Here is a 14,207-nt window from a genome sequence, read left to right as displayed (position 1 = left end):
CGAAATCTCCCTATGTAATTTCCAGATATTTGCACACCAACTCCGCTAGATTTTTATCTCTGGATTTTTATCTCAAGATATTTTGTGTAATTCTCTATTTTCTCCTTTGTAACCAACCAATGATAGGATTTCTTGGTTAGGAAGTTTAAAAGAGGATTAAAAAGACCTCTATATATATATCTCTTATATCTTGTAAAAGAAAATATGGGGGATCATAGTAAAAAATATTTTCACAGAGCACTTGTTTTGCCTTTTCTTCGAATTTTTGTTTTCATTTTCTTTCTAGCAAAACATCCCCTGAGGCCTCAGAGGATGAGTGGTTAGGTTTTTCATTTATTGGACTGAAGGAAGCTAGGTAAGGGATCCGAATACAAAAGTATGAGTTTTCCTTGTTTTAAATGAGCAAAGTTGTGACCCGTTAATGGTTTTTATTTTTTTAGTTTAACTCAAAATCCCTTAAAATCACCTGGGCCAACACTTGGTAAGTTTTTCGGACTCCCTGGAGATCTATCTCTTGCGAGCCTCTGAGAGGTGGTTTAAAGGTAGGATTACCTAGAATAGCCAACACTTGGTAAGCTTTTCGGACTCCCTGGAGATCCATTAGTTATCTCTTGCAAGCTTTTAAAGGGTAATCCAAGGTTAAGATCATCTTGAATGGCCAATACTAGGTGAGAGGTACAAGCCATTGAAAGATGATTCACAGTGAGAGGTCTTTAGTGTTTGAAACCATTAATGGGAAGCAACTGCAGTCTTTCATGGACCGGAGGGATCAAATCCTGATTGCTAAATACACACCAATTCGGGAGATAACCATTCTTTATGTTATTATCCCCAATGTGAGGAAAATATCTGGAATCTCCCCCTTTTGTCTAAGGAACCTGAACCTAGTGACCCAAAACTCCAAGAAACCTTTTCTTTGTAATTAATCTCAGTTACTATTTTTGGTTAACTTAAAACCAACTTTTTTCAACCCAAAATTATGTTTTCTTTTAAACCTAACTCATAAAAGAAAAACCACAATTTCAGTACTTTAAATAATATCACGTGTGATATGAAAACCCATTCCTGTGGACGATCCTAGAACCACTATACTATGCTAGCTATGCTACCCTAGTGTATGGTAAATTAAGTTTATAAATTTTGTTGATAACTCCCGTATGAGGATTGAATCAAAGTAGAACACCAATTGGGAATGAATCATAGAGTTGTTAGATGTATACCCAACATGCTTTGAGGGTCAATGACGGATTGTTGGAATAGAACCCTTAAAAGCATGACATGATGGAACAAAAATAATATTTCAATAATATATTATTCTATGTTTTTTTAATTTGACTTTTTTTAAATTTATGATTGCATTATTACTTATATAAGCATTCAAGCTTCAATTTTACATTATATATGACTTGAGTACATTAGGAGTTACACAGAAGACTCAAATTATGAGTTTCTATAAGTTGATGAGTCATTCATAGTTAGCTCATGGGCTTAGGTAATCTATTTGAGGTTGTAGTATAATATATCCTAATTGGGACAATGACTTTTCTTAGTCATCGAAATGAGTTTCTCATGTTAAGTATACTAGTGTGTATGGTTAGACATTGTACAAGACCCATGGTTAGTCATGATATTAGTTATTAGATAGTTATGACTTCACTAAGTTACTATACTAAATGGACTCTCAACCTTGAGAGAATATTAAGATAGTATTAGGATCTTCAATAGCTTTGACTCGTAAGTTCCTAAAGTGCTCATATACTTCCTATAGATTAAGTTACTATTGGCAGGTAGCAACAAGTATTAACAAGATAAGCACCATGATATTTTATAGAATTGAAACAGTATGCTCCTTTAAGTAATTTGAGAACTTATGGTCATGAAATTTGTAGTTCTAGTAATTCCTTAAATGAGATTTGATATATGTTATTAGGGATTAGAGTATATTAGTTGATCACAAATAAAAAGATCTAAGATATAAGAATTGTAGAGATAATCTTGGGATGTTAATAATTATTACCTCATTAGATTATGGACACTAGTTAATGGAGAGTCTAAATTTTGTGGATAGTAAGTCATGAATGTGAAAAATTGATTGAATTGGATTTAATCAATTTTGTTTCAATATAATATTATTACTAGAACATAGTTGACTTTCTTTAGCGATGTGTTATGTCAACTTCAAAATTAAATTGTAAGAGAGCTAATATTTTCCTATGGGTCCCAATGATCTTTGCTTGAACACACAATCTTTGTTGTCAGAAGGATTTGAGATAAATTGGGTTTAATTAATAGTGTACGCATAAGAGTATTTTAGTACAAATATACAAGGTTGCACAAGGACTTGAGATTTTTATTTTTTATTTTTGGAATTGTGTTAATTAATTAATTAGAGTTCATTAAGATTAATTAATTAGGCTTGTGAAACCAAGGTTTGGTTAATCTTAGTTTTGATGATAACAAAACAAGGTTTGGAACTAATGATTATATTTCAAGTGTGATTAGACAATAAGATTTTCAAAGTGGCAATCACAAAGACAAAATCAAGCCAAAGGGAAATCCATAAGAAAAAGAAGACCTCAAAGAGAAGTATCTTTCAAGATATAAGTTTCAAATGATCTTTTTGTAAGATTGTTGGTGCACTAGGTTTTTCATGCATTACATTCTTTATTTATGCACCAAAATCATCCAAGAGTTATTTTGTTTTAAGTCTTTTAAAAATTGATGATTTCATGTTTTCAACATAAACATAGTGTCGAATGCTTTACAAACTTATTTAAAAGGTTTTAAGTTGAAAAAGATGGTTGTTGAGCCAAAAACAACTCAATCGATTTAACTAGATGAGAAACCGGTCGACCCATTCAATTCAACCAATCTAGGAGTGCAAAAACCTTCTCTCTCTTCCAAAACGCTTGTTCAAATGGTCGAGGTTGAACCTCAACCGATCGATGAGTGGTTGAGGTCCAATAGTCACATATCATGCATTGAATGCTAACGGCTAGTGAACCAGAGCTCGACCAGACAAGTGGCATTTTTCCTCTATAAAAAGACTTCAATCTTCATTGTTTCAATAACTTAACCTTCCTAAACATTTCTTGAATATATTTGAGCATTGGGAGAATGTTTTTTAGTGTGCCATTGTTCTAAAATTTGTATATCATTAGTACACCATTCAATCCTAATTTTCTTGTACATTTGAGCGTAAAGTTTTGTACTAGGATTTTATCTTCATTTGTAAATATTTGAGAAGAAAAGTCCAAGTGTGAGGCATAGTTTTAAAAGGCTCAAGGCGCACCAAAATGCAAAGTAGTCCTGAAGCCTGAAGCGCAAGACACATCTAAGGCGTGAGCTTTAATGAAGTGAGACGCACCCTAATTTACATATATATTTTTATATGATATAATCAAATTTAACAATCATTTATTTGTCCTAAACACATAAATCATCAAATATCACCCAAAACTTCAATTTAATCAACAAAAAACATAAAAATAAAGAACTATAAGCATAAAAACAAATCCAAATCCATATTGCTAATAGCCTAATACATATCCAAATCCAAAGTTTCCAAACCAAAACATGAAATTTGTTCACAATTCAAAAACATCATTAAAAAACACTTAAATAAAAAATTTGTTCACAATAAGCAATCATCACTCGTCTTCCAAATCAACAAAATCATCATCATCATCATTTCCATCATCACATTTGTAGCCTTTCCCATCTTCTTCATCTGCTGAATCAACCATGTCTCCATCTTCATCTTCATCTATTAGTGAATGAGAAGGCAAAGTTCTAAAACTCGAAGTTATCTCTCTTGTTGGTGGTATTATGCTTGAGTTTGTTCTAGCTCTAGCTCTAGTATCAAACATGGCCTCCTCAACTCTAGTAGCTCTAGCAACATCACCCCATGTCAAATTATCACCATCAAATACAAAATCATCTTGTACACCTCCATGAGAATCCTCATCTTCCATTCTTCCTATCAACCATTCATTGCTATCATCTATATCTTTCAAAGAAATTGGGTCAATGGTGTTATGTTCATTGTATATTCTCTTCAAGGCTCGATTATATTTAATGTATACCAAATCATTCAAGCGTTAATGATCTAACCTATTTCTCCTCTTGTTATGAATCTGCAAAAATTCATAAGCTCATAAATATATTTTAAAGTTTTAACTTTTAAGTTACATTCAAGACTCTATTAGACTATTACTTGTATTTATTTTGGTCACTTACATTTTCAAAGATGTTCCAATTCCGTTCACAACCTGATACACTGCATGTTAAGTTGAGGATTTTCATTGCAAACCTTTGCAAATTTGGAGTTGAAGCTCCATATGCAGCCCACCATTCAGTTGTAGTATAGATATTGACAATTTAGTGAAACAATTCACCTATTTTAGCAAAAACACAATATAATCATTTAAATAAACAAAACTAAATAACTAACCTAGTGTTCTAGTCTTACTTGTCCTAATAACTAACTCATTCCCAAATAGTCCTTGGGCATTTGTGTACAAACTCACTTCGATCACAACTTTTTCTTGCTTAGCAGGGTCTCTTGTTAGCCTTAAGATGCATTTATACAAATCACTCATAATCTTTGCATCATGCTCTATTTCTGGTTTATCATAGAAAAATTTCTGGTTCAAAAGTTCCCTGCTGCATGCAAAGGCCAATGAAGCTGAATCTCCTACCTCTTATTAATGATGTTGAAAATTTCTTTGTAATTCTCTTCATTTCCATTAAAACTTCTCACAATTGTATCCTTAGCTCTATTCACGGCCTCATAGATGTATCCCATAGGAGCTTTTTTTTCACCATCAACCAAACGAAGCACATGAACTAGGGGACCCAAAACTTTTAAGCAAAACACAATAGTGTTCCAAAATGAAGGCATTAGAACTATGTTGGCTATAGTTTTCCCCTTCTACTCTTTTGCCCATTTACTATCTGACCAATTTGAGCTTGTAAACATCTTCCTCAAGTTGTTTTTTTGTTCATGAAATCGCAATAATGTGATGAAAATAGTTGCAAACCGAGTCTTAGCCGACTGAAGCAATTCCCTTTGTCCAGTAAACCACCTCATCATGTTGAGTAGCCCTGATCGATTATAAATATACCCATTTAGTGATATAGCTCTCTCCAATGTTTTCTTGATGTTTGGTAGCTTTCTAATATCTTCCAACGTCAAGTCAAGGCAATGTGCAACACACGATGTCCAATACAAATGCGGGCGCTTTAATTCTAACAACCTTTCTATGTGACATTGTAGATAATAAATTTACATAAGTTTTCAAGATAAATAATTCAAATTTTAAAAGTAAATAAAAATTCAAGAAATAGCATTTATTACTTGTCATCACATACCTTGAGTGATTATTTGTTATAACTTGAATAACATTCTCCTCACCAACTTGTTCTACCCATTTGTCAAGTAACTCAAACATTTTTTCTCTCGTCTTAATCATTGAAGAAGCATCAATAGATTGCATGAACATGGTTCCCTTTGAACAATTAACGAAAAAGTTCACCAAAGTTCTTTATTTCCTATCGGTCCATCCATCCGACATAATTGAACATCCATTTTTTCCCCATTCCACCATATGATATTTCATCAAATCTTTTGTGAGAACCAATTCTTTCTTAAGGTTAGTATCTCTTACCTCATGAAGAGTCAGTCCCTTCATACCCACACTGTATTAGCCAATAGCCTCAATCATTGGTTGGAAACTCGGATATGTGACTGCATTAAATAGAATAGCAGCCTTATACATCCACCTTGTGATAGGCATACAAGCTCTTTCTCTTGCTTTCTTTTTGTAGGCATCATTGATGGTAGTCTAATTCATTCTACCACCACTTCCTTCTCGGTTACTACCTCCATTAGAAATGTTGGTGACATTCATTCTACTATTAATCTCCTCACCAAAATCTTCATCTTCCAAACCAAACAAATCTTCATTAACATCTTCGCTCCCCATATTCATTTGCTTTTTTTGACTTTTCTTAGAACTCGTGTACTCTTTTATTTCTTCTCTAACATGTTTCGAATATTTTCTACAGTTTTTAACATTTTTATATCCACCAACAAGATATTGTTTGTGTTTATATATGCCTCATTTGGTTACTTTATCACAAAAAATGCATATGATGGTGTTCAAATTTTTTTCATTAACCAAACGAGCATACTTCCATCTGGGATCTTTTCTTCCACTTGCACTAGAGTCCACTTGAGTTTCACTCTCATTATCCATCTTGCAAACAAATGATCTATACTACACTAAAATAATTATAATTAAATTAAGAAAAAAAAAATTTTTTTAAAAAAATATGCATATCACATTAACAAAAAATATGCACATGAGTGTTTTTTGTTTGTTTATTTTTATTTAGTAAAATTTTCATATCAAAATACAATATTTATATTTATACAACAATATACAATATTTATATTTATAATTTTATACTACAATAAAATAATTATAATTAAATTTAAAAAAATTGAAAAAAAAAATATGCATATCACATTAACAAAAAATATGCACATGAGTGTTTTTTGTTTATTTATTTTTATTTAGTAAAATTTTCATGTCAAATACAATATTTATATTTAGAAAAAAAAAATTGCCAATGAGAGTTATAAGATAAGAATGGAAAAAAAATGTAGAAAAGTGAAGAAAAAAAAAATACCGAGGTCTCGGAAGGTACGTGACTATTTTTCCTCTATTTTTTCTCTTCTTCTTCGTCTTCTTCACTTCTCCACTGCACGGCTGAAGTTAGGGCACAATTTGGGAGTGGCATCGGGTTCAAAAATACCAGAAAAATGGGTTGGAAGGGAAAACATGGCCAAAACGACATCGTTTCAGTTTTTTTTTTTTTTTTTTTAAATGAATAGGCTCCAAAACGACGTCGTTTTGGCTTCTTCCTTTTAAAATAAAAAAAATGCCAAAATGACGTCATTTTAGTCCCAAAAAAAAAAAAAAATTAGGGCTTCTCAACCCTCAACCCTCTGCAACCTAACGGTGACTGAAGAAAAGAAGGAGAAGAAAAAGAAGAAGAAGAAAAACAAGGAGAAGGAGAAGAATGAGGGCGTAATTGGTCGGATGCAAGTCAGGCGACCGCATTGCGCCTTGCTGGAGGCGAGCGCCTTGCACGCCTAAACGAAGCCTTCGTGAAGGGGCGTCGCGCCGCTCGAAGCCTAGGCGCGCCTTTCATAACTATGGTGTGAGGTATCACTTAGGGATTCTCTAGTGTGGGGTATCACTTGAGGGATTATTCAAAAGTGAGGTATCTCTTAAAGATTCTAAAGGGTGCTTTGAGCCAAAAGTTCAAGATGGTGCATTTGAACCATAACCCAATTGTACTACTTGAAAGCTTGGTTTGGAAGCCTTAAATTAGTGGAGCCTCAAACTTGGGATTGAAGCTAGAGGAGAGTGGACGTAGGTCGGGTTGCGCCAAACCATTATAAAAATCTTATATTTTCATTCTCTCTTTCCTACTCTTTTACTTTATATACAATTTTTATTATATTGTTTTATTATATATTTGTATATAATTGTCTCTTGCATTCACATAATTTAAATTTGTAAAATGAAATCATCACCCTACTCACTCCTCCCTCCACTAGGGTGATTACCTTAAGTTGGATTAATCAATTTTTCTAACAAGGCTTTAATGAATTAGATTAAATGACTCAAGCTTAAAGTAAGTTTAATTACTTAAGCCTACAAGAGAGGTTACATACACCTTCTTGGGTTTAAGGTTAGTCATTCTTTCAAACTAGTTTACATTTTCTAAAAAAAACCTTAGCCACCCTTTTTTTTTTTTTTTTCTCTCTCAAGAACAATGTAGCCATTTTATACTCGTGGCATGGTTTAAGGATTGGGTTTTCGAGTAGAAGACACTTGGTTATTGGAATCCTTACATCAATTGGAGTTTAATTTGGGAACTTCTGGATTAAAAGGTATTTTCTTTTAACACTTCCATTTAATTTTGAAATGTAAAATATCTTTGCTTCCACTTATACTTAGATTTAGTACTAATAGGGTCTTAGAAGTATGCACCATGATCCCATTTTAACATAGTTGTATTGATTCATTCTTGTTGATTGCCATGAATGAATGGTTAACTGATTATTTTCCTTAGATTAGATGTAAGCTCCCTTAAAAGAGCATAAAACCTTTTATTAATTGTGTAAAATCCCGTTTTGTTTCATAGATGTGTTGTAAGCTTCCTCAAAGGAGTCTAAGTTTTCTATTGGATGTAAAAATGTGGTTGTAATTTATCTATAGAGACCCAATTTGAGAAAAAGGAAGTCTTGGAGGTCATTCTTCAAGATTGAACCAAGCAGCGCTGAAATAGTTGGGGTAGTCAAGTAACTCTCTAGAGCACTCGAGTGACCTTATATGATATGACTAATTTTGATTGATTCATTTTCTTACATGAATTTGATATGAGATTTTGGGGTATCTTTTTATTTTTTATTTATTAATATTGTGTTGTAGGTTTAGGCAATTTTTGGAAGGTCTTGATCCTAAAAGAAATTATCATATTTAATTTGCAATAAAATCTTTTAACCACGGGCATTTTATCAATTTCCTTTTATGAATGCTTTTTTATACATATGCGCACATACACACATATACTATATTTGTAATGAATGCCTTTTATTTAATTGAAAAATAAATCCTTAATCCAATGTGGATCCAACTTTCTATTCACTCGTAGGATCCGGGTGATCTGAGGGAGATCACCACACTTCTTTCTTCTCAAGAATCCATACATCCCTTATTAGTGTATAGATAACTATCTCTCGAGCACAAGTTTAGGTTTGGCCTCAATAGGAAAATAAAATAAAGCACTTAACAACACATCTTCATATACCAAGAATTACGAGATCACCCATTTCATTCTAAGGTGACGAAGAGATCGTATCATTCAAGCCAAATAAATTATTATGGTAAATTGGATTCTAATTAAGAATATAATTTTGAATTAGAAAGTATAAGGATAAGGAAAGTAATTTTATGAAAAAGAAATTTTAAAATCCTTAAAAATTATATTTCCTTCCATAAAATTATTCTTAAAGATTTTGCTTCAAAAATCTAATTTATATTACTTTAAAATTTTAACTTGGTCTGGTACCACTTGTAAGTTCAAGCCTATAATAAGGAAACACAACAAGTTAGAACATTTACGACATATTTTATATTATTTTATTAAAACAACTTGCCCCACTCACTCATAAGAAGTCCTAATGAAATTTTCAACTGTCTCTTAAAATATCTTATAAAAATACTTAGAAAACATTTTTTGTTCTAAGAAGTAATATGCTTTCAAACTACTCTCAAAAAAACTATTTTTAATAAAAATTTCTAAGAGTTTTTAAAGTTAAAAATTGTCTTTTATTTTAACAGAACAAAACACTATTTTAAAAAACAATTCTCTTACACTTTTATTAGAATTTACATGAAATTGAAAATAAATAAGAGTTTTTAACCATTAAAAAAAAAAAAAAGTTTTTATTGATTGTGAAGATATATATATATATATAATTATTAAAGAAAGAATGTTTGAGGTTTTTATGGGGAAAATGCTTCTTGCCATGGAGAATTCCTTGCAAGGTAAACAAAAACAAAAAGTGTATATAGAAGAAAAAAAAAAACCTTCCTTAGAAAAGCCATAATATATGATACAAAAAAAATTTGTATTAATTTAGGAATATCTAAATTATAATAGAATTATTTGATTAAAAGAGATGAAATAACCATCGGATATGATCTTTCATCATTTTCAATCTATAAAATATATTGTTTTTTAACAAAAATATCCTCAAAATGTAAAAAAGCATCCATATAAAAATGTTACTTTTTAAGTTCAAATGTGGAAGATGTTAGATTTACAAATTAAAGACCATTTTATCATTTTTCAATAGATTAATTAATGATAATATTGATTTATAAGAATTTCTTACAATATATATATATATATATATATATCTTGTTGTCGGTAATTTTTGTTTTCATTTTTTATGTTATTTGTAGGTATGCATATTTTTAATTTATTTTCAATTATGCTACAAATGATCGACAAAACCACTAAAATTATTAATTAATTATTAAATTTAAGCATATTTTTAATTCAATTTAAAATTTTGAATCTTGTTATATGTCTTTAAATTGAAGTTTTTATTTATTATGTTATTATTTTATTCTATTTAAGAAAATAGCATATAAATTACCAAGAAAGACCCTTATTAGTTACCTTTCTCACCCTCCTTTGGAATCTAGCCTTTTCTTTTCGATTGGTGGCCAACCCACCTCATCTCCTTCTCCTTTCCTCGGCCCAACCTTCCGAAATCATCTCCGGCGCCTGTCGCCGGCGAGGTCGAGGAACTGATGAGTGCGAGTGGCGTGACTCCGATGTGGCAATGTTGCTAGCGACGGAGCCCTAGAACGATCAATCTAAGCCGAGAAGCCGTTGACCACAGGATAAAACTGCAGAGAAAATTGCAGCGCTGTGGTGATGATGTGGATTCGACGGTGAGAATGTTGCAGGAATATGAGTCAAGAGGCGGCGAGGGGAAGATGAAAGGAAGAAGGGCATTTTCGTCATTCAAAATTTACATATAACTTTGCAATAAAAATTTGCGCAAGGATAGCAAGGTAATTTCGGCTATTTAAGATGCGTGCTTAGTACGAAATCCTAGCCTTGAGCCACGCAACTAACTTATCACAAGTTTAGAAATATATGATGCCCAACTGTCTACAGCTGTCAATTCTTGTTATGACATGTCACTTTGGTTCTAAAATCCCTCACTTTCAACCTCTTTTATTTATTTTTTATTATTATTATTATTTTTTGTATATGGAGCCCTAGGAAAGGAGCCCTACTTCTTTTATGCCTTCATCCAATTTTAGGGTTTATGTAGGACTTTTCCTTGATTGTAGCTCTATAACTTTACCTCTTTGAAGGAGTGGTAACAAAGAGCTAACACTGATTTAAGAATATTTCAAAATCTTGGTTTTGAATTTTTAGGTTGAGTTTGGTATGTTGGAAACCTAAAACTTTCAATAAAAAGAAATTGCCCTTTGGTTCCAAGGTAATATGTTTTTGTTATCTTTTACATCTATCATGTCTTATTCTTGATTGTCTTACATTTTCTGCATAGTTGTTTTCATGCATAAGCATGGTTGATATGAGTGTGTTTTCCATTTTCTCTTGTTCTTCTTGGTTGTCATTATGAGTTCAATGACTAATGTGTGTCATCCTCATCAAATAGGAATCAATGTGTAGTTGTTTTCTTGTAGTTATGTTAATGAAACTGTCATGTTATGGCACTTAATATAAATTTTCTCCTTTTTAATTCTATATGTTTAGGCTCAACATTTACTTTTAACTTTTGGTGGCCATTTCTAGCTCTTTTAAGGTATCTCAACAAGGGTTTTTGGTTTAGAGAAAGCATTGAGCATATGATCACCCTTTAAGGTGGTTCTTTTTGCTTTATAAATTAAGAGTATGCTTGGATTTTTTTTGAAAATAGTTATCAATATATATATTTTTTAAATAGTTTGAATAGGGAATGTTTTTAGCCTATTTTCTAAATTTCTTAATGTTTACTAAAAATAATTTTTACTTGTAGTGCTTTATTTTCAATCATTCTTCATATATGCACAACTGTTTTTGAAAATAATTCCCAAAAAAGTGAAAATAAATTAAAGAAGTTAAAATGTGTTATCATAAAATATCTTATTTTTAGACAAGTTTTGAAAATTTTGTTTTCTATCAAAAAGTTGTCAAACATGTTTTTGAATTTAGAAAACAATTTTTTTTTCTTAAGAACATGGGAATGGGTTTAGACCCTTAGGCCCAAAGCCCATCATGGAGCTTCAAGGCTCCTCCAAGATGCCCAGCTTGATGGGCCCGCCCAACGCTCTCACCACTCCTTGGGGCCCGAAAGGCGACCCAGCAAGCCCCCGAGAACAGTCCATGGGTCGCCCCGACCCACTTGTCTGCTCCCGCGTCCCATTGGCAGACTGCATCTGGTCCTCGAGCCTTGGGCCCCCTTCAATCTCCATCATGTGCTTGCGCCCTCGCGTGGCAGAACCTCATCCTCTACCTCTCCAACTGCTTCGAAGGGTTTCCCTCTTTCTTCAGTCGATAGCGATCTTAGCGTCGGCCTAGTCTCCCACCACAGGGCTAAAGAATAGCGCATATTTTCGGCCCAAATTTCCACCGTATTAGGGATTTTCTCATCATTAATCTTCACCAGAATTCTGGTCCACTGCAGCTCCTCCATCCTCTCCGTTTTAGCGTCGATGTCCAAAAACCCCCCCCACACTCCTCCCCTATCTTGCTCAAGATATCCCGATCCCATAAAGAAATGGGTAATCCAACTATTCTCACCCAGGCCTCTCTCTCTCTCTCTTTCTCCTTCCATCAGACATCTCGTCATTTGGCTCCACTTCTCCAAGCGAATGACGAAACCTCCGACCGAGACTTCCCCAACTTTTAGGGCTTTCTCAGCTTCTGTCATCACCTCAAATTCCAATAACGCCTTGCCATTTTCCAATTTAGCCAAACCTAAATTACCCTTCAGTCCCCACAACTTTGCCATTTGGGTCCCCCAGCTTCTCAAGTCGTCCCCCCTTCCTGGCTTGGGGTCCCAGCAGCCAACAAGACAGTGGGCTAGCTTCTTCAAGCTTTGACTTAAGACCCTGTTGTCGACTTTCACCCTGACCACCTCTTCTCCATTGCCGCAAGGCTGCTTAACCACCTCCGCGAAGGATTTTCCCAACAGGGGTTTCCATAGCTTTTCCTTATCCTTCTGTCTCATTTGCCTTTCTGAAACAACCTCCACCTCCCGTAGCGCCTCCACCAGAAGGGCCCAACCCCCTTTTGCTCCTCTGCCTTTGGGTACGAAGATACTAAATCTTTTCTTTTCCTGATCGACAACACCCAAATGGAGGAAGCATCCCCCCTTGTTTTCGCTGCGCACCAACGAGAAGGTCCTCCCATGCTCTTGCCAAAGTTTCTCCTAATGTCCAGTTCTCGTGTCCTTGGTACAGAAAACCAGACCTTCCATGAGTGGCCCTAAACTCACCGGCCCCAGCTTAATCCATGAAGAGACACTTCTCTTTCTTTCCACAATGAAGATTTGCATCTTGCCCTTCTTCTTTTCTGTCTCGACCTCAAAGGTCTTCGACTCTACCCCAAAACTACTTTGCCGAGCCTCTGATTGGATAAAGCCTGCTGCGTTCCCGTTCGCGTCCTGGAACCATCGCTCTTCTCCATCATTCTCGCTCACTCTCTCTCTAGGTCTTTCTCTCTTAAAAGTACTTCCTAAACATACTTTGTATTTCTATAGTTTGAAACCATTTTGTTAACTAGGCCTAGGCTTTTGATGAAGAGAGAAAGGTTGTTATTCCATTGGAAAGTCGTTCTTGTCTTGCTAGCCTATAAGTAGAACTCCAAAAGTCAACTATAAACCTGGTATGGTAAGAGGTGGTGTCTTTTTTGACAATATTGGTAATTTTTTTTTTTTATAACCGTGGATGTCCGGGCCAGCTTACACGCACTTCGACTAATCCCACGGGGCCCTGAAGTTAACGACCGGGTAAACCTCCAATGGCCTTGAGGGGACTCGAACTGGTGACCATTGGGGAGCAAATCCAAGGCCAGATCAACTGAGCTACCCCTCAGGGTTGACAATATTGGTAATTTTGAGGCTAAGAATAAAATACTGTAGCAAGTATAATTGGTACTTGCCTTGTGTGGCTATCTTAAGGGGCTATATTAAGCTTAATGGGTATTTAGTACATTGTTAAACACGTATGGAGATAAGATGGTTACAACTCTCTCAACTTAGTGGGCCCTTAAGGTTGGACTCAAGTGACAAGGGGTTGGATGGGAATGCGGTAGGTTTCAAGTTTGAGTTCTAAAAGATACAACTAAAGAAAGAAGAAAAGCCCTTGAGGCCTGGCTCACGGGGTAAAGCGATGGGGAAGGTTTGTGGGAGGTTCAAAGTTCAATTCCCAATGGAGACAAAATTTATTTATAAAAAAAATAAAATAAAAAGAAGAAAAAAATAAGATATTACCTATCAAAAAAATACTTTCTTTGAGTTAGTAACAGGTTCTTTATTGAAGCAAAGCTCTCTACATTACTTAAGAGTTAAAAAAATTCTTGTATAGTGGGGATAA

General features: G+C 34.0%; 1 protein-coding gene across 4 annotated transcripts in view; it reads left to right on the top strand.

Moving 5' to 3' along the window:
* The first annotated feature begins 10,281 nt into the window (after positions 1 to 10,281).
* The window catches only part of LOC117904332 (protein MICRORCHIDIA 6-like), a 47,216-nt gene continuing 43,290 nt past the window's right edge, over positions 10,282 to 14,207 (top strand). For 3 of the 4 annotated variants that reach the window (XM_034816888.1, XM_034816887.1, XM_034816885.1), the window contains exon 1: positions 10,282 to 10,670. The gene's annotated coding sequence lies outside the window, so the exon portion shown is untranslated. Of the gene's footprint in view, positions 10,671 to 10,881; positions 11,108 to 14,207 lie in introns of those variants that run through there. The other variant, XM_034816886.1, reaches the window with a different exon arrangement.

This window comes from Vitis riparia, chromosome 17, assembly GCF_004353265.1.
Source record: "Vitis riparia cultivar Riparia Gloire de Montpellier isolate 1030 chromosome 17, EGFV_Vit.rip_1.0, whole genome shotgun sequence".
NCBI lineage: Eukaryota > Viridiplantae > Streptophyta > Magnoliopsida > Vitales > Vitaceae > Vitis > Vitis riparia.
Note: the sequence above shows the minus strand (reverse complement) of the source record. Positions and strands in the feature narration are given on the sequence as shown.